Genomic DNA, 24,889 nt, shown 5'->3' with positions numbered 1-24,889 from the left:
CGACTTCACTAATTAAAACATTAGTCTCCGTTAATAGAAATTAGATAAGAATTGAAAAAAAGCTTGTGTAGAAGTCTAAACGAAACATGAGGCACGGAGAATCGAACCGACGATCTTCAGAACCACAGTCTACCACTTTACCTACACAACCAATCCCGTACCTTACATTTCATATTTTCATTTGTCTTCTTATACTTATACTTAAATCGACTTCACTAATTAAAACATTAGTCTCCATTAATAGAAATTAGATAAGAATTGAAAAAAAGCTTGTGTAGGAGTCTAAACGAAACATGAGGCACGGAGAATCGAACCGACGGTCTTCAGAACCACAGTCTACCGCTTTACCTACACAACCAATCCCGTACCTTACATTTCATATTTTCATTTGTCTTCTTATACTTATACTTATACTTATGGGCGCCGATACTATACTTGTTTAAATAAAATAATTAATATCCTAAGCAGTAACGGTGAACATATTTAATTTATCAAACCATAGAATTCAATTGAAGCTTCAGGGTCTGACAAACCTCAGCGAAAGAAAGTTGTATCGTAAACCACCTAAAAATAAATTCTTCCGACGATGACTCTGTAATTTGTGAATTCATAACTATTTTTATACACCGACTTAGAGATCGTTATGAAACTGTGTGCATAGCGATTGCTCAATGACGGTCGTTTATTTGAATACATGTTGCTTCGCTTTTCCTCGATGAATTTCGTACACGTTTGCAGCCTGGCAGGCTGATATCGCATTAATCATTGCGCAGGATGTGGAGAAAGAACTACACATTACCTACCGAATTAAATCGTTTCGCATCGTCCAAACATCATTTATCAGACGTAAGTTTATTCAGGCTTTATCGTTTCCTTCAATGAGTTTTATGGTCCTATAAAGTTCACGCTTTGTAATTTATTCGCGCTCTGTATATAGTAATGATTAGGCTGCGGATGTTTATTCATTTATATGGAAGTTTGAATGCGCAAAAAATTACAAAATCCAAGCAGTAACGGTGAACATATTTGCAAGAATATAAAAATAATGAAAGTAAAGTTCACGTTATAATATTTCCAGGGTAAAATAAATTCCTATTTGGATTCAATTTTTGTAAGTACCATTGCTAAGATTTTATTTCGCATAATGGACCTCAGTCTATGTATTAGGATATGAAGGTCAAATATATACTTTCTTAAAGTAATAGAGTATATAGTGAGAAAATTGTATGCTTGCTGTAATTTTATTCTTTTTCTTAATTCTCAATATTTTTTGACTTATTTGAACTGTTGATTTTTATGCAAAAAATATTTAAAGTTAAGTTCACATTATAATATTTGCAAGGTATAATAAATTCCTATTTAGGGTCAATTTTTGTAGGTACGTTTGCAAAGATTTTATTTTGCATAAAGATCCACAATTTAGTAATGATTATTCAAGCAACCAGTTTGTCCTTGTGCAGTAATTTCTAAACTTTTTCAAAGGTATCTCCTTTCTTTGTAAACAAATATATATATTTTTTTTAAATGAATGAAACTCGTTACCAAGATATAAATTGAATAAAATTTATGTATAATGAATAAAAAGAATTTATTACAGAAGACTTATAAAGACTTTCTTTATTAAGAGTATTTAAATGGGAATTATATTGACGATTGAAAATTGTTTTAGACAAATAAACAACACGTTCGAGGAAGGTAAAGATCGATTTTGTAATGTAGGATACGTTGCCAACCCTAATGGAAGGGCTAATAGTTCAACCTCGGCATTGTTTAACCTTTAATCGTCGGAATATTCACACCGTTGACGGTAAATGGCAAGTCCAAGGCATTTTCCCTGATTTATCGCCGAGCGAGAACTGTTTTTTCTTTCGGTCGCGGTTGCTCGACCAGAAACAAAAGACAATCTATAAATTTCCTTGATCCCAACGAAGGGTAAAAATGAATGAAAAGCGTAATGCTTTTAACGTATATTTAGAGCGGAACGGATATTATAAGGTACAACAATAACGTTTGTTGCTTCACAATATTTTAAATGGTATTGCAATCCACATATAATATTCATTAACCCTTTGCCTAAGCTAATCCTCTATCGAGTGAGGTTCGACAAAAATGCAGTGAAATCAGGAAATTTAGAGTGCAAAGACATTTTTCATGCATAAAAATGTCTATATTCAAAAATGCAATAAACAGTGAGAATCGAGCCAAGTTAAACAATGTCCCAAAAATATTTTTTATCTAATACAAATCTCTATTCGATTTCTAAGGTATAATTTACGAAAGAGTGAATTCACTGGCATTATCTCGACGTGGTTGTGATTAATGTTTCTGCATTCCTAACAGCTGTCACAAGAAGCTGAAACATTCATCATGTTTCCAAAAGTAAGGGAGGATGATGTATTTCCACGCAACTGAATATCGTTAAATAAATATCGTTAAACACTCTTACATGTTTCCTCAATATAAATACATAATTAATCTGCTAATTTAATTACCTGCAAATTTATTCGTAGCCTTTTGGATCGATTACACGACTCGAAAAATTTCATTGGAGGGATTTTGCAGTAATTTAAATTATTCGAAGAAAATTTCAAATGGAGTGAATTTTATTATTGATAATTCCGATTCAAGTGGACGATGATTTCAAACAAATATTCCGTGTTTCGGGAAAGCAATATCAACTTCTATGGTTTATTTGCAACGTGGGAATTTCGAAATTAATGTAAGAGAAAAAAATCAATGGAGAAATGGAATTTTTTCTGTTCAAAGAAGTATTTGTCACAGGATGAATTTTTGATTTATAGGAAACGTTCGACCTACCTAAAAATGAATTTCTGATCCTCGACAAAATAATACTCCAATATTAAAAAAAAAAATGAAATTTAAACCTCTAAAAAATGAATAAACTAAATTAAAAATGACGTACAACATTAATTATAATTCTTGAACAGATATTAAATACTACTCCACTGAATAAAATCGCTTCGAATTTAAAAATGTGTTCGACTTATTACTTCTATTTCTTTAAATTCGCCCAAAAATTGAATTCGATCACAAGGATATATTATATTATAATCACTGGATAACTATTTTTAATTTTACTACGCTCCAAAAAAAAAAACAACAAAAAAACAACAAAACCTACCAGAACTTTAGACTCCGTTGAACACTGAACTCCAGAATTTCCCGTTGACGCACAAGTTCACTTCATACGCGATTAGGAGTACCAATTCGCGGTAGCGATATATACACAACACGTGATACCAGGACGACTGAACGAGCGCGAGATTCGAGTCGAACTTTATAAATGGTGGGAGAAAGTGCAGGAGGTACTATCGTCGATCGGCGTGGTGCCCCACGCTGCCAAAAGCTCGGCCGTACCTTGATTTTTCTTATCCTTTCCACCTTGTACACACAATGCCGATGCCTAATGCACGGTTTTAGAAAGGATCGCGACTCTCTGTTTCTTCGGCTGCGACACGTTCGATTTCTTCCTTACCTTTGCGTTTCTTATTATTGTTCGAGCCACTCGGCCGTCGCACAGTGCGAAATAAGTGGACAAAATTAAATTATTAGTATACATCACAATGTGAGAGAGATTTCTATCGCAGAGAATGTCTGTTAGCGTGGAAATTGTTATAAATAATCATGTATCAATCATTTGTATCCATAATACAATATACGATAATAATATACCAATTTTTATTATTTTTGTCACTTATGTTTCTGTATTTAATTTGTGTTGGATCAGAGAACATAATATAATAAAAAACAATTCAATTTTCTTTTCGTTAATGTATCCCCCGTGTGCTCTTTAAACTTCCTTTGCCAATCTTGATATCCTAGATATTAATTCCTCATGTATCTTAAGTAATATTCTTGAATTTATTTTTTACTAACTTGCATAAGTGTTTGCAATATTATTAAATGTTACTAAATACGCATATGGAACAGAATTTAGCAACAAAAGATTGCACATAATTCATGACGTATAATAATTATTCGTTAAAAGCGATTAGTGTCTATATATTTATGGGTGAATTGTATTAAATATATAACTCGATTTGTAAAAAATTATTTAAAATGATGTGGGGTGAATGAAACATTGAACGTTATAAATTGGTCACATGAAAGTTCTGACTTAAATTTTAAACATGGTATAAATATTAAACATGTTTGGGATTATTTGGACAGAGCTTGGAAAAAAGGAGAGCCAGAATTGACAAAATATTCTGAGTGAAGTAATTCAAAAATGTTCTTCAAGAAGAGTCAACGTTATTGCGAAGACGAAAAGAGTATTAAATGTTAAATTCTTCTTTCATTTTATACTATTTTTATTTCATTTTGGAGAGTACACTGTGTAAAAAACTATTAAATTCTTTTTTGAATTTATACTATTTTTATCTAATCTCTGACAGTACACTATACAATAATATTGATAGAAGAAAACATATTCGAAAAAATGTAAAATATGTAATGTACCATAAATGGCCCACGACTTTGGACAGGGCTGTACGTTTAAAAAACTTATAGTGCTAAAATAGTATTGAAACGAACTGAATATTGCTGAAGGGGACCATTAAAACGTTCGATGCATGAGGGATGGAACGCAGGCATGAATAAAAGAATATCAAAGAAATCCATTATGCAATCACTTCAAACCACTATAGTAGCTTTCTCAAAAAAATAGACCAGCCTAATCAATTTAACACGTTTTAAATTGTAAAAGATGTTACGTAAGATCTGGGACCAAGTAATTTGTCCGAGTTGCCAGAAACGAAGAGTTTATTTCATAAAAAAATTATTTCAACCTTCAAGGTATATTTCGGCGAAACACCCTTTCACAACAGCTAATAAGAGGGAATTGTTTATTTAAATGAGAACCTATGACCCCACATCCGGTACACAGAACTTTCACTGTGTATCGAAAATAAAAGTGACGAATCTGTTATTCGAGTAGCTACTGTGTAGCAAAAATAGGGAAAGTTCAGGGGCCTCCGGAAGATATTAAGTGCCCCCTCTGCTAGGGACCACGAACACGTGCCTCGATGGAAAAAATTTTGTGGATGCATATTTCAAGTAACAAATGAAAAGTAAATAAATTTTGCATAGTAAGTTAGAATTAGAAGTGGACAAAATTTTGTTTAAAATCATATATGACAAATAACATTATCATATGGTTCAATTTGTTTACTTTGATCATAGTGATATATTTCATTCTGAAATTCAAATTGCAATTTTTGTTCAACTAATACGAAATAAAGAGGATTCATTTTTTATTTATTACTGTATATTATGTGATGAATATACTACATGAAAATATTATTATGTATAAGAATTGTACACATTTCTGAGAACGTGAGTTTTGAGTAATCACATACGAAATAAATCTTGGCAAATTGATGTGTGATATACAGAGTTGAGTAAAATACGCATTTTAAATAGTAAATAGTAAATAAATATTTGATTTCGGATTATGCATGTATTTTTAAGAATAAAATATTTTATTTGTTATACAAAATTTGTAAGATAATATTTCAAATAATATTTTATTGGAAAAACACTGAAAATATTTGTGCCATAGTTCGGAATATTTTATTTATATAATTTATTATCAGCAAATGAAATATTTTTATTTTACTAAATTATAGTGTAAAATATATTCATTTTGGTAATCTTAAACGAAGTACTTTTCCTCTGCATTATAAAAATACATTCAATGTAGTTGTTCAATGAATACTTTTACAAAGAATCTTCAATAAGAATCTTCATAAAATGAGTGATGGAAAGAAATATTCTTCAATCGCAAGAAATCATAATATTTGCAATAAATATATTCTCTATTTGTATATCATACATATACAGTTTATTTTCAAGTTAAGAACTATGGAAAGTACTCTATTTTATGATTTATGTTATTAAAATAAACATATTTTATCTTATATGTTAGATTATCAAAATAAAATATTTATTTTCATGCTTTAACTATAGATTACCAAAATAAACTATTTTATTTTACGTTTTACATTATCAAGCTTGACATGAGTACCACTTGTAACTCTGAATTAAAAACAGCCTACTAATCACTTGGTGATTCTAAAAATACAATAAAAGTGCAAAATATCATTTTTTTCTTGCAAAAAAATCGTATATTTCGTTCAGTTACAACAAAGCAATTAATACTATCAGTTTACGCAAACCTGAAACTAATTTCCGAAGATTAAACCGAAAGCGAATAACTTCATAAACACCCACGATAAATCCTTCCCCCAACATTCTACTTTTTTCCACGTTTTCCACGACTCCGTTCTTACGTAACGTCAGGATGATTACCGACGTGGGAGAAAATTACCAATTAAATATCGTTCGATCGAGTATTTCCTGGGTGGCACGCGTGAGAACGCGTTACGTAAGGATGCGTAACGTTCGTAACACGCCCCTTAGACGACTAGACACTGGCAAACCTCGTTCGCCCTCGTTTTCACGATACTCGCAAGGCTCGTTTCGACCGATTGCATCGCGCCGACACGAGTGAGCGAAACGTACAACGTGCGCACGATTTGCACGTTCCGGGCGTGTGCATTCTAAATTAACCGCGTGTCCTTTCAATGAACAATTTCTCAGGGCCCCGGAAAGGTCGAGAGGGGGTCCTTTACCTTCTAGGGACACCCGAATGTATTTCCAAAGAAAATTCTTTTTCGGGATAGATGAGAAATATATTTAGAGAAAAAGGGAATACAATTTTATTAGGTTGCCCCAAAAATCCTTTGAATGAACCCCTCCTCGGTCCCCTTGAGAGGTCAAGGGGGGATCGTTTACCTTCTAGGGATCCCCAAATGTATTTGGAAAGGAAACTCTTTTTGGAATAGATGAGAAATATTTTTAGAACAAAAAGGAATATAATTTTATTAGGTTGCCCCAAAAATCTTTCGAATGAACCCCTTCCCAGGGCCCCGGAGAGGTCGAGAGTGGGTTGATTACTTTCCAGGAACCCCCAAATGTATTTGAAAAGAAACTCTTTTTGGGGTAGATCAGAAATATTTTTAGAGCAAAAAGGAATAGAATTTTATTTTATTAGGTTGCATCAAAAATCCTTTCAATGAATGCCTTCCCAGGGCCCCTGAGAGGTCGAGAGGGGGTGTCGTTTACCTTCTAGGGACCCCCAAATGTATTTGGAAAGGAAACTCTTTTTTAGGATAGATGAGTAATATTTTCAGAACATAAAGGAATATTACACATGCCTAAAGAATTCAATATTTACATAAATAAAGTCGTAGTAATGTTACAAAAAAAAAGAAAACTAATGTTGTAGTTTCTTTTTGTTTTCAGTATTGATTCTTAAAGAGGGCAGAAGCTATCACTAATAAATTTTATGAAAAAATTATCTCTATGGTAAAGCAAATTATCCACCAATTATTGTATATCGAATCCAGATGCGTTGCTTAGTGAAAAAATATCCTTTCCCAACATTTGATATTTGTCTATAATAATTTCATAACTCTAGAGATGGATATGAATGAAAGGATCTTTCTTTCATGATCCTTAAATGTGATCAATGGCAACGTGTTGACAGATAGAGATCCTTGATCGTTTTCTTCTCAGAAGATGAGCCCTCCTCTACATGACTCTACCAAGTCGATGCAAGATGAGATAAGCTCGTGACGACATAATTCTCTTCCAATTCGCTCCAGAAACAGGTGAGCCTCCTTGTTTACACGTCTACTTGGGTGTGAAGGACTCCCTCGCCAAGCATCAGTTATCAATCACTCTTCAACTTCCAAAGACTTCACATCGAACTTCGTCGCTAGCCTCGAGATTAATCGCTGCTCACTTCGACGATCTTTGATTGATCTTTGCGGTCTTCACTCGAGAGGAAGACTTCGTCGAGCATTTCAAGCATCTCGACTTCTGGACTGACGACGTAGTCGTCTTATTTATTATTTATTGTTTTTCAGTTGTAAAAATGAATGAGCAGTCATTTGTTTGTACTTAAAACTAATAATATTTGTTCAATATGAAGCTTATATCTAAATTACATGTTCATACTGCAATGGGTTCACAAGCAACTAAACTCGTGCATGGATCTGATCATGCGGAACATAAACTAGGTGGCAGCACCTTCTTAACGTAACCTTAAAACACAAATGTTCATACTTGTATACATATACCTTCTTAACCTAACTTTAATATAAAAATGTTCATACTGCAATGGTTCGCAAGCAACTAAACTCGTGCATGGATCATGCGGAACATAAACTAGGTGGCAGCACCTTTTCAACCTAACCTTAAAATACAAATTTTCCCTGTATTCAACAATTGCAACGTATTTTATATACATTTTCTTCTACTATACAATATTTTTTAAATACAAATTCTGCTATTATGTCTTCTCTTGAAACACACAATGTACACGACGAATTAAAATCAGGATTCGTCGGGTAATTTCGTAAATTACTTTGAGTCAAAATTGACTACAGTTGTTTGTGCATTTATGGTCAACAAAAATCTGGAGGAAATCTGGGGGAATATTCACAAATGCAAAATTATATAAAATATGAACGATAATGTGCATGGTATAAGATAATTGTATTAGAAAATAAGACATGCTTTTTGCATAAACAATTGCAGTTTGATCATAATCGACACGACATCGTTGTGCAAATAACTAAAACATGAAACTGATTCGTTTAATTTCTTAAGAATCTTGCTAAATGCCACGCTTAGATGAAGGTGTTGCAATTTATCTGATGAATGTGATTAGCAGATCGAAACGGATATTGTGTTGCTATTGACAGAGATTTGTTAGATGCAAGGGTGAAATTACCGGCGATAGTACCGCCCCTGCAATAATCTTATCTTATCTTACTATTTTACATGTAAAGAGACATCGTTTGTTTGTATGTACACAAAAATTTCAAAAACTACTTAACCGGTTGATAGGAAATTTTAACAGTAACTTCCTCGCTTTCTCTGGAGTAACATAGTGTTGATAGGACTGATCACCCAGTTCTAGTTTTCTTTTGTTTTATTAGGTTGGTAGGTTGCCACAGTTTTATGAAACCAGAAGAGTTTTATGTTCAATGTACACACATGTACTATTTTTTTTTATTACTCTATTAAATATACTTATATAAATATGAATGGTTTATTCATCCTGAAACTCTCCATCACATAGGCTATGTTATTTCAGTAAAGATGATATTATATCCGCGTAAAAAAACGTAAGAATATGTTGAGCGCTGAGCGCTCTAAGCTTATACACGTTACACCAACCTACCCAACCGCTAGGTGGCTACACGCGTTCGTGGCTACCCACAAGAGAACTCGCAAAGTTTGCATGATATATACACGTTCGGTCCAGTGAATCATTTCAAAGAAAAACAACAGGAAATGTTGTATATCTCGAATTTCTATAATATCACATGTGAATACGCGACGGGGGATGCTAGGGCATTTATAAAATAGTTACCATTCTCAAATAAATATAATTGTTCAATCTATATAGTTTATGATTTAGCACAACATTATTCAATACTCTGACGAAGTGAGTCTCACGACAATAAATAAACTTTCAAATGGATGACATTCCTTGTTTTATTCATCTAGCCAATCGAAACGGACATTGTGCTGCCATTGGCATTGATTTGTTAGGTGATGGAAGGGTGAAATTACCAAGGATAGTACACAACTACCCCTGCAATAATTCATTTATAAAATAGTGTTACCATTTTCAAATAAATATAATTGTTGAATATATATAATTTATGATTTAGCACAGCATTATTCAATACTCTGATGAAGTGCTCACGACAATAAATATACTTTCAAATAAATGACATTCCTTGTTTTATTCATCTATCAACAGTATACCCGAGAATGAACCATCACTAACCAAAAGAATAGAAATTGATCTCCATCTCCCCAAGTTCCATCCATAATAAAAAATCCTCGATCGTATAACGTTCCACGCAAGCAAAACTCATAACGTTATGCACATATGAATTATACTTTTTGCAGAGAAAACTCGTAAAAAAGTCTCGAAGCCGTACGTTGAACCGTGGCAACGGTAAGATGCGCATACTAAGTCGCTTTTACCACTGTTTGCCAATTTACGATGCAGGAAGAGGATCCTAGAGGAACCACGGCTGAAGAGATCGCTCTTATCTGTGGAAGAAAGTCGCCTAACTTGTCTCGGATCATATCTCCTGGTCGACACTTTATGAAAGCGCGAGAAAAAACGAAATTGACCCTTGCAATCCGGATAATTTCTGCTACGTGCGAGCTCGCAATTACGTTGGTTTTGCGATCGAGCCGAGCGTCCCTGACATTGATAACAGTGCTCGGTAACTTGCGCTACCAGTTCAAAAATACTTTAACGTTTTTTCGTTTAGTCAGAACATTTCTTGCGCGATGGCACAGATTTCACAAACCCTCTGATGACCAGCTTCCTGGTGATTACTGAATTTCACTTATGTTAATATCAACAGGATCCTGAGCGTCGTTAAATGCATTCAAATTTGAATTTGTGAATAATAACTAGCTTCTTATATTAGGTTGGTACGTATGAAACGTTGTTTATACAAATGAAACTGTAAGTATATAAAATATTGTTAATCAAACATTGTACATTTTATTAAAATAATTTTCGTATAATTTAGTGTTTGTATTTATTTTGAATGCACTTCTTCTGTTTTATTTATGTTGGAACCTCTTGTCTTCACTTGTGAGAAACGCGCAAACGCGCGGTGTCCCTCTAGTGACGAGAAGAGAAACTGCCATCATACATTGCAATAAGATTCTATGAATAATATATTTCTATGAATAAATCAATTTTACAATAAAAAATCACCAGCTTTGAATTTTTCAAAACAACCCTAAATTATTGTAACATTCATATAACCTTCTTCAAAAGCTAACTTTTTGTTTCTAGCAATTTTCAAAGAATAGTATAATAACAAGAATATCGAAGTAGAGGGAGATATTCATAGACAGTAATTAATTACGGTATTTCGTGCACAATCCACTAGTCTGTACCGTGTTTGTCATTAGAAAGGGATTAGAGCGTATCGTTCATTTTCTCGCTTCAAATTGCCTCCACGCACGAAAGTCAGTTACCATTTTAGCAATCGGCTCGTACCACGATCATCGTACTCCTGCACCCCTAGAATTTCGTAAAAAAAAGAACAATTGAGTAAAGGTATAAAAATTCCAATTTTGCTCCGGTTCCTAACTCCGGTATTTATCCATAGATTTTCTTCAACAAAGCTTGTTTTCTTTGTAAAAGTGCGATCTATACGTAAACAATAAGAAACTGGACATAATTTGACAATTTCTATTTTTCCATCCAATATTCGTGTTCTATTTTAGCCGAGAAAATCAAAGTTTCTCATATATATTGACTCGTAACACTTAAACTATTGAACCGATTGGAAAACAGTATAAGAAGAAATTGTTGGAAATTTGATTATCTTTAATATGGGACCTTGCGCGACCAAATCGGACGTTTCTAACTCGAGGTATGGCCTAAAATGTGAACGTATGTCAGAAAAAAATAAAATAAAAAATTCAAAAATTCATATAAAAAAAACCTATCCATAAAACAATTTTTTCTTGCAATTTTCGAGATTAGTAGGCCAAAATACATAAAAAAAATTGTGGCATTGACTGTACATTTTTTTTTAATTTGTAAACTACTGTACACTGTAGTTAGTTAGTTATTTATTTTCTTTAGATATATACAATGTTTACTGTACACTGTAGTGTAATTAATGGTCCCACAATTCCCTGGCAAATCTCAACATTAAGTATCCACGCTATTAATAGCAGGTGTGTATATAGGTGTGTGTGTATACGCGCGTGTACTGTCTACAGCAATCCAGACAACTTTCTGTATCTGCTCCGCTTCTAAAAAAGTTCCACGTCAACCTAACCTTTAAACACGTAATAATCGTGTCTTGGCTGTTGCTTTATTAAGGATTTCTTCGCGACCAGCTCGTGGTTCATTAAAGGTGCCTTCGGTTGAATGTTGATACTCAATGTTGACACTGTCGCATCCTCGTATACATAACAAAAGATCTGACGTAACGTCGCATCGGTATCGTACGCTATCTTTTCCAAAACAAAAAAGTTGCGGTCTACGTTCTCATAGCTCTCTGCACAAATTGAATGGAATGCAGTTTAAGTACTGTTCCCACGTTCGAATCGTCAAAAAATTGACGACTGAGGGAAACAGACAGCTGGCTGACAGTGAGAGAAAGCTAAGAAGGGAACGTAATGAAGCGGTTGCACGCGATCATTAAACAATGTTATCTGTAACAAATATGCCAACGAAGATGAGATTCGGTGATATTACGCGGTAAGTAATGTAATATCTTGTTGCAATAATTTATATTGTATCGAGATAAGGGGATTGTCGCGGTTCAGATTTTAGGTTGAATTTAAAGACACTTGACCTACTTCGTCAGGGTCGTGCGTATATGGTACGTCCCTAATCTACATAAGTTATGTGCCCATTGTCTGTGCGTGAGTCGACGTATCTTGAACTTGGATCAAACGTGATGTGACCCAGAGATGGGCAAAACCATTGGCTTCGAATAAATCTGAAGTTTGCCGACGTGTTTGTCTCGTTTCATTCTTTGGAAAATTTTCAAAAGAGGGAAGGAGATAGACAGATCGGCAAACTTCAGATTTATTCGAAGCTTAGGGTTTTGCCCATCACTGCCAGACTGTAACATGGTGGTCTTCTCTAGGGTTTCCCTAGTCCAAGGATAGGGAATTTTTCGAACCTTGGAGCTCACTAAGATTCAAATGAGATGGGAAAATCCCTAGGCTTCGAATAAATCTGAAGTTTGCCAATGTGTTTGTCTCGTTTCTTTCTCTGGAAAATATTCAAAAGAGAAAACGAGACAAACATATCGGTAAACTTCAGATTTATTCTATTTAATTTTGGTAGTAATTTATAGAAATTTACCCCCAATATTTACATTTATAATAAAATGATCAATTCTAGAAAATTTAATTAACTTTAATCCAACAATAATACTTATAATAATATTAATTATAATCTCTAGATTAATTATAACATAAAATTATTTAAATTTAAATAACTTAAACTACTATTTAAACAACTCAAGATTAAATTTTAAAATAAATATAAATAATAATTATTTATTTATCAATACCTTTTTAATGATTACAGTAATATAGTAAATAAAGTTAGGAGCTTAAAGTCCAATAAATGCAATTAGTAAATCTTCTAAACTATCAGTTAGAGGTTTAATAAATGTCTTTAGTAAATCTTCTGAAATGGGAAAGATTATTTAATGCCACTCGCGGGATCCTAAGTCTTTTAATGCAGGAAATGAAATAGTCATTTATTAGAGCTGATCCCTTGCCATAAACGGTCATCGTTATTTAATACCGTCTGGTGAGCAAACAATTCATGAAATCTTTACTAAAACCTACAAAAAATGAACGATGACGGAAAAGGGGGGGAGGGATTGGGAGAAAGCTGAGAAAGAGTGCCGGCGATTTTGCGGACAATAACATTTACGCAACGCTGTGACTAATAACGAGCCGGTAGTTTGTCAACCGAGCGTTTTTAATTAAGATAAATGTCTGAGCTGTGAAATTTCAAACTGGGCCAACTAATCACATAACAATAGAGAATAGATCTATAGTATTAGCATTGCAAATGTATTTATATATTGCAGTACATATCGTAACAATTGAAATTAATTTATTCCCAGATAGCACAGGGACGTCTTATGTACGTCCATAAGACGTCCGGTACTGGACGTTCGGGACGTCCTATGAACGTCCAGATAACGTCCAAACGTCCCCTGAACTTCCTGTGAACGTCCCTGGATCGTCCCAGTTACATCCCAGGACGTCCCAGGGAAGTTCTATGTACGTCCCTGGGACGTCCGATGTGGACATTCCCAGAACGTTCTCTGTAAAATTGAGATTTAAAAAAAAATTAAAATTTAATTTTATATATTTTCTTTTATTTGTTGATAGATTTTAGTTAACTGTATTTATTTCTTTTAACTGGATTCTATGAAAAACGACGGAACACAATTCTTTCAATTTTTATTTACCTCCGGCGGGATTCGAACTCACGATTTTCGAACTACAACAACCGCAACCTGCTTCCTCACTTACCCATAAACGCCTTTGCCAATCCGACTCATATTTTAGGCTTATATAGTGACTCACATTAATATTCGGATACTTTTTAAAACACAATTCCTTTTTTTGAAATTGGTCTAAATAACTTGAACGTTTTTTTGAAAAGTTAGAAGAATTAATTTACTAGGTAATTCTGAATAGTTCCAAATATTACATACATATCACATCTCATATCTACAAAAAATATTGTATTCCTAATATTGAATAAACATTTTGTTTTACATGTGCAAACATATATTCTGTTGCAAATATTAGATAAATATGTGTTTTATCTACGGAAAAAAATACTCTGTGGCGAATATTAAATAATGACTGTATACCCAAATAGCACAGGAACAGGAACGTCTTATGTACGTCCATGGACCGTCCGGTGCTGGACATTCCCAGACCGTTTTCTGTACGTTCTCTGTACGTCCATGGGACGTCCGGTGCTATCTGGGATAATAATATTAATTAATTAATATTAATTTACAATTGTAAATAGTGTATTTCATATTCGGAAAAAAATATTCTGTTCTACATATTGAATAAATATTGTATTATAAATAATATTTAATATAAATAATAATAATAAATAATATTTATTTTGTTTAAAAAAAAGTATTTTTCCTTAAATCTAGAAAGTTCAGAGCGGACATCCCTGGGACGTACAAAATTTAGGTCCCATGGACGTCCTAAGGATGTCCGACACCGGACGTCGAACGTTTGGACGTAAACGTGACATAAAATGGACGTCCATGGGACGTCCGGTGCTATCTGGGTTAGTACCTCCTTTGCTTTGTAATTTATTACTATTCTTGTAAAAATAAAAAAAGTTGGTTGCATATTGAAAACTCGATGATTTATTTTTACAGAAGCTAAAATTCCTCCCCCTAAAAGATATTGCAATATTGCTAATTGTTTCGAAGACTTTGACACACCAGGAATAAAGTAATTATCGATCATTATTAGGTGACATTACGTATTGTTTAAATATCGGCGTATGTTTAGTTTTTTATTAGTAAGAGAAAAATGAATTTGAACTATCTATGGGCCATAAGCCCTTGTACCATGTTCAATATATATTTACATACGTATTTAACACATTTATTACTAGAATTTTAATTACAATAATTTTTCGGATATTAAAATCAATATTTAACGAGTTACCGAAGTTTTTTGCAGTTACGTGCTGCGTTTTGTATATGCAAATATATATCAATGTTGCTATTTTCGACGATCAAATCGAAATATCGTAATTTATTCTAATGATGAACAATGCATTCATGGTTTTGTAAACCTAATGTGAACCTAATCTTCCTCATGCTATTTTTACTTTCATAGTTTGAAGGACTTATAATTAATTTCATTCAAAATTAAAATCATATTTTCATCCATAGTTTTAATTATTTCTTTTTTATTTAAAAAACACTTGAGGCCTGATTCGAGCCTATGTGTTTGTCCCTTTATTGTAAAAAATACATTTTGTAAATGTGTTCTTACAACATGTAGAGAATGTACATAATAAAATTATCTTAATCTTAATAGGAACATTTGGTAGTAAGGTTTTTGTTATTACTATGTCTAACTTATTCTAAGTGTGCTATCAAAACGTATAAAGTAATTGCTTTGGACATTGTAAAAGTTATCACAGTTTTAAGTTATTTTGTAACATAAATTTGTCGATAATTTTGAGGATTGAAATGTCAGGTCCATTTAGGAACATGTCTACTGTATATGGTGGATTCAGACCTCTCACTTTTAATTGATAGACCATTTCTTTTTTGTACGTTTGTGTGGAGGGTCAGCTCCAAAGAACGTGGTCTATGTCTTCCAACAGATAACCGCATTGACATCTGGAGTCCTGTACTATGTTTATTCTTTTCAGAGAGGCTTTGAGGTTATAATGATTGGATCGTGCTCTATTTATCCAGACTATGAAGTGCCTTGGGAGTTTTTTGTTGAAGAACCATGGACGGGTATAGTTGCTAGGATAGTATTTCCGAAAGTAAGATCCTCCTTTGCTGTTGGCTTGTCTCGTCAGCTCATTATGAGTGTTTACGGCCACTTTCTGCTTTAGAAGTGGAAAGATGTCAGTGTAAGGAACATTAGATACCTCATATTCTGCTTCTTGTGCTGCCTCTTTTGCTTCCCCTATCTGCTTGTTTATTCCCTGGAATACCTTTGTGTGCCGGGATCCACATAATTGTTACATCTAGATCTGGTGCTTTCTTTTTGAGATTGTGTAGAATGTTTTTAACGTTGATGATGTGACTATTGGTTTGTGGATTGTTTCCAAGATTATCCAGGGGTTGCACAAGACTGAGTGAGTCCGTGCAGACTACATATGAGCATTGTTGGTGTTCATGAATGTATTCGAAGGCTAATTCTAGGGCCTTGCTTTCCGCTGTAAATATTGAAGCTTGTATGGGAAGAGAGATCCTTTTTGTATAGTTGTCTTCTGGAATGACGCAGGCAGCACCTACTGCCGGAAGACTATCTGATTTAGAACCATCTGTATATATGATTTTGTGCCTTGGATATTTGCTTAGTATTGTGTCCTGGAAGATGAAAGTTGGGTGAGCGGTGTTTCTCAGATTGGATAAGAATTCTGGTTCTATTTTTGGTTGTGCAAACTGTGCCATGTAATCTGATGTGTTGGAGAGAAGATTTGGTAGTCTGGTTATGAGGGAAGTAAACTCCTCAATTAGGTCAATGCTGCATACAAGTGGTCTGTCTTTATCCTTCAATGGATTGAAAGAGAATCTTTGTTCTCTGTAAACTTCGCAGAAGTCAGCTAATAGTTTAACTATGGGGTTAGAGCCATTGGAGATTAATTTTAGTAGATATTTTGAGCCCAGATAGCTGGAGCGGTCCTTTAGACTGGTTAGGTGAGTTTATGCTAAAATGACGTTAGTTGGAGTGGACCTTCTATATCCCATTGCCAGTCGAAGAGCCTCAGTTTGGATACCTTCCAGTGCGTTCCTAGATTTGTTGTCTGGTGGGAAGTACCACATTCTGCCATAATCAATTTTTGATCTGATTAGCGATTTGTAAATGGATATTAGAGATTGTGGATCACAACCCCACCACGTTCTCCTCAAGAACCTGATGATGTTTAAGAGTTTATAGCAGTGAATCTGAACTGCCTATACATGATCTTTAAACTTGAGTTTGTGGTCGATATTTAGACCTAGGAATTTAGCGACTGGCTTGGAGTCTATGGTATGGTGACCTATGGCAATGTCTGCTGGCATCGGTTTGTGAGGTGTTTTACCAAAGGACAATAGTTCTGTTTTTTCTGCCGTGAGGTGTAGGCCTAATTTTTCCAGGTTGAATCTTATTATGTTTACTGCTTTTTGAAGGTTACTTCTTGCTGCTTGGAATTGTTGATTTTGAGAGATAACTGCAATGTCGTCCGCATAGAGTGTAACTGTCACCCCATCTGGTATATTGTTTGCAATGTTGTTAATATAGAGGCTAAAGAGAAGTGGGCTAAGCACACCACCTTGCGGAACTCCCTTGTGTATTAGGAGGTTTTGGTGTTGCGTCTCCAAATACTCACTTCCTTGAAAGAAGACGTGTCTGTTCGTCATCCACTCTGCAATGAAACTGTATGCATTGCCAGATATTTGTAGTTCATTTAACTTTTGAAGCAGCATGTCTCTTTGTACATTGTCAAATGCGCTGTCTATATCTAGGACGGATGGCATGGTGTATCTGTTTGTATGGTGTCCAATATCCACCAGGGTGGTTAGGATGCCAATATTGTCCATACAGGATCTGCCCTTTCTGAAACCTGCTTACGTAGGAGGTAGAAGGTTATTGGATTCACAGTATTGTAGTCTATTATTGATGAGCCTTTCCATGAGTTTGCAAGTACAAGATGATAAAGTAATTGGCCTTGATCCTTTGCCGTTTTGTTTGAGAATGAGAATTATGGAGGATTTCTTCCATTCCTGCGGTATTGAATGTTCTTTGTATAGACTGTTGTATATGTCCAAGAGTAACAGCTTGCACCTGTTCGATAGCTTCTATAACATATAATAATCTACTTTGTCAGGACCAGGCGCTGAAGAGGATTTGCATTGATTTATAGCAAGTAAGAATTCTGTGAAATCAAATGGTTTGTCCAAGAAATGATTTATCGGTGGCTGATAGTTATCTGGAGGAGCGGAGGGGACCCATAGTGGGCAGATTTTGCATACGGCCTGTTGTTCTTGTTGATCCAACTGTCCTTGTGGGTTAGGTGAGGTATTAACCCATCTCGATTTAAATTTTCGGATGATATTCCAGAACTGAGTTATGTTTGTATCATGCTTTAAATTGCTTGCGAATGTTTTGAAGGCAGCTCTTTTTTTATGTTTTAACAGTTTCATTGTTAAAGCTGTTTGTTTCTTATATGGATTCCAATCCTCTGCTTTTAAGGTGTGCAGTCATTTTTTAAGCGAGGCTTTTCTTTTTCTTATTTCTCGGCCACACTCCTCGTCCCACCATGGAGCTGGGTTGCTTTTTCGGGTAACTCCTACTTCCGAGTTAGCTTTTTTCTTTGGAGTGTGCTTGGTAACTGCTTTTCTCATAGATTCGCTGAATAATTCGTATCTGTGAGTTGCCGGAAGGGCTTCATGATCCATGTTGAGGTATTCACTATAAGAGTTATCCATCTCAGTTTGGTAGAGTTGCCAGTCTGTTCTAATGGTGGATAGTCTATTAGTGATTCTGGAGTATATCTGTTTTTTAATTTCGATGGTGGCCTCTATAGGAAAGTGATCTGATCCAAAGGTATCATCTAGTTGTCTAGTAGTAATCAGGTGAGCAATGTCTGAACTTGTGATAAAGAGGTCAATGTTGGACTTACTGTTGTATCTATTGTCTACCCTTGAGTGGGAGTCTAAGTTGTGGACTATCAGGTTATGATCTGCTAGGATTTCTTCTAGATTTTCCCCTGCGGCGTTAGTAAGGCTGTTGTTCCACATATGGTACTGGGCGTTGAAATCTCCTGCCAAGACCAGTTTGCCTTTATTGTTCAGCGCCTCTATGACATTGTTCCATTTGTTTTTGGTCAGCTGCTCCTGAGGGGGTCTGTAACAGCCTGCAACTGTTACATTTTGTTCTAAATTGGTTGTTTCTACTACAATAAAATCGCTCTTTAGGTGTTCTATGCCTGGGGTGTTCACTGGGACATACTTAATGGTCTTGCGTATGATCAGTGCTACACTCCCACCATTTCTTTGATTTGTGCTGTCTTTCCTTATAATGTTATGAGTGCTGGTTGAGAGATGTTTTCCCGGCTTGAGCCAGGTTTCAGTTATTATTATTATGTTATAGCTATTGCAAATTTTTGTGAATTCTTCTTTCTTATTGTGGATGCTGCGGCAGTTCCACAGTAAAATACTAGTTTGACTCATGTTTACTGTTATTTTTTTTTAATTAATGATCTTTTATATTGTTTAAGAATTAGAGTTTTGGAATCTTTTGAATTGGAGCCTGTTGAAAGATGTATTTGTTTCTGATTGATATCGCTTCTTCCTGCCGGTGAGTTTCCTAATTTGATGCTTTTGTAGTTTGGTATATTTCTTGGGTATTCTTGTGTTTTTTGTGGTGTGTAGCTTGTTCTTTGTTTAGAAATTTCAGTTCTGCCGCTCCGTTTCCCCTGGCTTTCATGTCTACCACTCCAGCGTTCATGGCATTCACTGCTCTGGCAATGTGGATTAAGTTTTGGGGACGAGAATATTTAATATACTCACCCTTTAATTTGACTTCAACGTGGGCAGGGCCGATATGATTGTTTGGATAAAGGTTTATCTTGTTTTTACGATTCTTGTCCGAATCGGAGGTGGGAACTTTCTTTCTCTTAGTGACTTCCAATGATTCCTGAGTTCCTTTTCTTTTTAGTGCGGTGGAGTTCTGTTGTTTAATAGCTTTGCGTGAGATGTCCATTTTATTGTTAGTGTTGGGAGGAGATATTCCCTCCGCCGTTACGGCGTTTTCCTCGGGGCCCGTGCCCATCGAGCCGGAGTCCGAGGTTTTCTCGGAGCAATTTGTCCAATCCACGTTTTTAACAGTGTTCACTGATAGTCGAATGAGTCTTTTGTAATTGTTCACTTAAAAATTAACCGAGGTTGTTTTTAAAGGTAAATTATCGAGGTGCGCTTACACGATCCACCTAAACGCGTCCACTGCAGCAATAATCCCCTGTACTGTCAAATAGTTTCAATTTTTTTTTTTTTTTATTGATAAGCGCTTCGACCCTTCTCGAGTCCATGCACACTAATATTTCACGTACAGAGAATTTACAGAGTACATAACCTTAAAGCTAAATATAGTATATATGTTCTAATACACAGTCAAGTGATGCTTAGTTAGGTAAAAGTATAACAAAAAATATGTACAATAATAATATAAAAATAAATTGTTTAAAATATATATCATATGACTCAGTCTTATGGGTTATATAAGGCACTTCTGAAGGTGTTGGTGGTGTTTAAATGTTGATTCCATTGCTTTGTAGAAATGCTGATACAATTTTTATTATGTTGGTGTTGTTGCTCTGCAGAATTGGTTCTATTTTTTGAAGCGATGGGTATCCCAGTTTCTAAATTTGGCTTAGCATTTTTATATGACTGTCTGTGTAGAGCGGGCAGTCCCAAAGAATATAATTTAAATCTTGGTAGTCTGCCCCACATTGGCAGTCACTGCTGGTTTTTATTCCTATTCTTGCTAAAGATGCTGCTAGGTTGTAGTGGTTACTTCTATAACGTGTAACCCATGAGGTAATGTGCCTGAATAATTTTTTATTATGAAACCATGGTTTTTGTTTGTTTTCATAGTATGTGTTAAAGTATAGTGTTCCATTGAGATTGGCTTCGGCTTGTATGTGGTTGTGGGTGTCTTCCCACATCTGTCTTTTCCAGATGCTGTTTAAATCTTTGAAGGATATTTTTTCTAGATGGTTTACGTCTTGATAGGTTGCTTCTTTAGCAAGAGTGTCAGCTTGTTCGTTACCTGAGATCCCTCTGTGTGATGGTATCCGTCCTATTGTAATACAATTTGGTGCGTTGTAATGGTTGAAATTTATGATTGCTTCTTTTGTTGCTCTTAGGTATTTGTTCGTATGTTGGTTGTAGTTCTGTTGCTTTAAGCTTTGAATGAGACTTAGACTGTCTGTCCATATCATGTATGGCTGGGTACCATTTTGACTGGCTAAATCTGTTGCTAGTTTTAGAGCTGCTGCTTCTGCAGTGAATATAGCAGCATTTTTGTTTAGACTAAGGCTCTTGTGTATGCCTAGGCTAGGGCACACACATGATGCTCCAGTTGCAGCTGCTCCTTCTATTTTGGAACCATCTGTGTACATATGTATGTAATCTGGAAAGTGGTTATTTATTATTTCTTGAAATTCCTCGTTTGGTGCTAGTGAGTATTTCAATTTGTTTCCTATTGAAGTGTTGGTTGGTATTGAGGCAAGTTGAACGTATAAATTGGTTGAGTAATTTGGCAGCTGTTCTTCCATGTCTATTTGATGTATGAGCGAGCGGCCTGATTTGTTCCCAGCAGTGTTGGATCAGGCTTTTTTTCCTGTTAGGGTTGCAGATTGCTTCCTGCATTGTGTGGATTGGCGTTATTAGATTACTAAATGTTTGTGACATGTTATTGGCCTTGTTGCAGATCGTTTTTGTATTATAACGTGCTGCTAGATATTTTGCTCTGTCCTTTAGCCTGGGTAGTTTTGCCTCTGCTATTGCAACGTTGTTTGCAGTTGTTCTACGTAATCCCAGAGCTAATTTGATAGCATTCAACTGAATTCTTTCGAGGTTGTTGGGTAGTTTTTTATTGTTGACTGGATAATACCATTGGCATGGATAATCCAGCCGTGATCTTATTAGTGTTTTGTATAGATGAAGAAGTGTTTGTGGGTTGTTTCCCCACCAAGTTCCCCTTAGGAATTTTATTATATTTGTAGTTTTGTTACATGTGGTTAGCATGTGCTGGCTGTGATTCATAAAGCGTAGGTTTTTATCGATGATAAGCTCAAGAAATTTGGTTTGGTCCTTATTTCTGACGATGTTTTCCCCTATCCGAAAATAGATGGGTTGAGAAGTCTTATTTTTGTTGAATATCACTATTTCTGTTTTGGGAATGGAAAGCTCAAGTCCTAATGTACCAAGGTTGCATTGTATCGATTCTATGGCTTTTTCTATGTCTTGAACTGCATTTTGTAGAGATGTGTTGGTGGTTAGAATAGCAATGTCGTCGGCGTATTGGGTGGTTGTAGTTTGGGGTGGAATGTTTTGTTCTATTTCTCCCACGTATAGATTGTATAGGAGGGGACTAAGAACTCCTCCTTGTGGAACTCCCTTATGCACAGTTCGATGGGTGTCATGACCAACGAGAATCGGATCACCTATGATTTTTATTTGCCTATTTTCAACTAGGTTAGAGATGAAACGTAGTGTGTTTTTCGGTACTCCTATTTTGATGAGTTTTTCCATCAAAATTTTGGTGTCGACGTTATCAAATGCACTACTAACGTCTAACATGGCTGCTATTGTGGTTTGATTGCTGGTTAAGCCTTTTTCGGCTTGTATTACCACTCTCCCAATGTTGTCCTGACATGATCGACCTTTTCTAAAGCCGGATTGATTTTTATTGAATTTATTTAGTGATTCGCACCACCATGAGAATCTGTTTTTAACTAGTCGTTCGAATAATTTGCAAACGTTGGATGATAATATTATGGGTCTGTAATTTGATACGTTATTTTTGGATATAAAGAATACGTGTCCCAGTTTCCAGCTATTGGGGATTTGTCTCGTGCTAAAATATTCGTTGAGAATATCTAGGAGTAGTAGTCGGCTTCTTGTAGATAAATTTTTCAGCATGCTGTATTCAATTTTGTCTGGTCCTGGAGTTGATTTACTATTTTATTTTATATGTATGGTATAATTTAGTTCCATGAGATTAAAAGGGTTGTCCAAAACGTTGTCCTCTGCATTTGTTGTGATGTATGATGGTTTCTCTGCAACCCAAGGTGGACTTAATTTGTCGATTGCTATTTTTATTGCCTTTTTCTGCTCACTGGTGTTTGTGCTATGTAGTGACTCTGTTGCCCATTTGGTCTTAAAGTTTTTAATCTTTTTCCAGAAGTATGTGGTGTTTGTTTGTGAGTTAAGTCCCTCCACAAAGGTACGGAATGAGTTTACCTTTGTTTTCTTTAAAACTTTTTTGTGACTGCAGATTGTTTTTTGTATGCTTCTCAGTCTGTAAATTTTAAGGTATGTCTCCACTTCTTGAAAGCACCCTTTCTTAGTCTAACTGCTTTCGTACAGTCCGTATTCCACCAGACTGATGCTTGTGGATATGTTTTATTGGCTATTGTTCTCTTTCCAGGTGTACTGTCGATTATAGCTTTTTCCATCAATTGGAAAAAAGTGTTGTAACGGTTTTCCAGATCGAGGGATGTGAACTCGTGACAAATAAAATAGTCCCAATGTGCGTCGAAAGTTGTCTGAAATTTTTCCCAGTCTTTTCTAGTAGTAGAGAATCGGTTGGATCTATAGCTGTATGTCAGTTTATGCAGTGATATGGTAATTTCAACTGGGAGGTGATCAGAAGTGAATGGATCATCATGCTGTCTGGTGGTGATTAAATGTGCTATGTTCATGAATGATAAGACCAGGTCCACATTGCTGTCTGATTGTGTTGAATATCCTATTCTTGTTGTGATGTCTGTATTGTGTAAGAACATGTCATTACAATCAATGAGAGTGTGTAGATTGTTACCTGAGGGGTTGGTTACATTGCAATTCCAGGCAACCTTCGAATGTGATTACCACTGTTTCACTTGGTATCCATTCGATAGCTCCTGTTTGGGAATTTTTTGTTCTTCGATTTAATCGTCTGGCTTCTTTAATTTTACATGGCGACTCGGATTGACTAACTATGTACTCTACTTCCAGGTCTACGGAAAAGCCTTTCAATACTCCTTTTCGTTGTAGTCTGTAAAGTGGAATTGAGGCCAGAAGTCCTTTCTCTTCCAATTGTTTATTTTGGACAAAGAAGTTGGCTTGATCCTTGTTTTTGTATTTAATTTCAACTTGTCCCTTTCTGCATGGAGTAAGCTCCTCAGCTCCAGCCTTCATTTCACTGATGGCTTTTGCTAATGTGAGTAAATTTTGTCTGGTTGCTTTTCCAGTGAGGTTTTACTTCGCCTGTATTAGAACATATGCAGGGCCAACATGTGATTCAGGGTATTGGTTCCTGTCCAACATAACCTTTACTTCTTCGTATTTTATTTGTTTTCTGGGGTCTTTTTCCCCCATGGGTTTTGTGTCTGTTAAGTCACTACTCATTTTTCTTTTGCGTGGTCCTTCCTTTGTATTGGATTGTCTTTTTCCAATGACTTCTGTCCATATTTCATTAGTTTCATTGTCCATATTGATGGACGGCATCATGGCGGCGTTACCCACGCCACGGGCTGTGTTGCCCGCAGCTCTGGGATTCTCAGTGGTTTGCTCCCACTCTATTTTTATACACTTATATCGCGTAATTTGAAAAATAACTAAGAAAGAAATAAGAATCTCACTGTAGAAATTTTCTGGACTACACTATTGCACAATTATAAAGGGATTTCTTTACGGTTCCGCACTCACACTCCGACGCCGAACGCCGACCTCTTCTGTAGTTTCAATTTACGAGCACGGCGACGCTATAACCATCTAGC

At 35.3% G+C, this 24,889-nt stretch overlaps 1 protein-coding gene and 1 long non-coding RNA gene across 4 annotated transcripts in view; one reads left to right on the top strand and one right to left on the bottom strand.

The window, feature by feature from the left end:
* Window positions 1-4,216, bottom strand: part of LOC128878794 (peroxidase-like) — a 37,036-nt gene extending 32,820 nt beyond the window's left edge. For both annotated transcript variants that reach the window (XM_054127326.1, XM_054127327.1), the window contains exon 1: window positions 3,143-4,216. The gene's annotated coding sequence lies outside the window, so the exon portion shown is untranslated. The remainder of the gene's footprint in view (window positions 1-3,142) is intronic.
* LOC128878799 (uncharacterized) lies at window positions 215-2,945 on the top strand. 2 transcript variants are annotated; one of them, XR_008457485.1, is made up of 5 exons: window positions 221-846; window positions 1,079-1,111; window positions 1,670-1,807; window positions 2,511-2,719; window positions 2,802-2,945. It is a non-coding gene; the product is annotated as an uncharacterized LOC128878799 (long non-coding RNA). The 2 variants fall into 2 exon arrangements; XR_008457484.1 differs by having other exon boundaries at window positions 215-846; window positions 2,511-2,945.
* Window positions 4,217-24,889: the final 20,673 nt, after the last annotated feature.

This window comes from Hylaeus volcanicus, chromosome 6 (assembly GCF_026283585.1).
Source record: "Hylaeus volcanicus isolate JK05 chromosome 6, UHH_iyHylVolc1.0_haploid, whole genome shotgun sequence".
Taxonomy (NCBI): Eukaryota; Metazoa; Arthropoda; class Insecta; order Hymenoptera; family Colletidae; genus Hylaeus; species Hylaeus volcanicus.
The sequence above is the reverse complement of the archived record's forward strand: the minus strand, read 5'-3'. Positions and strand labels throughout refer to the sequence as shown.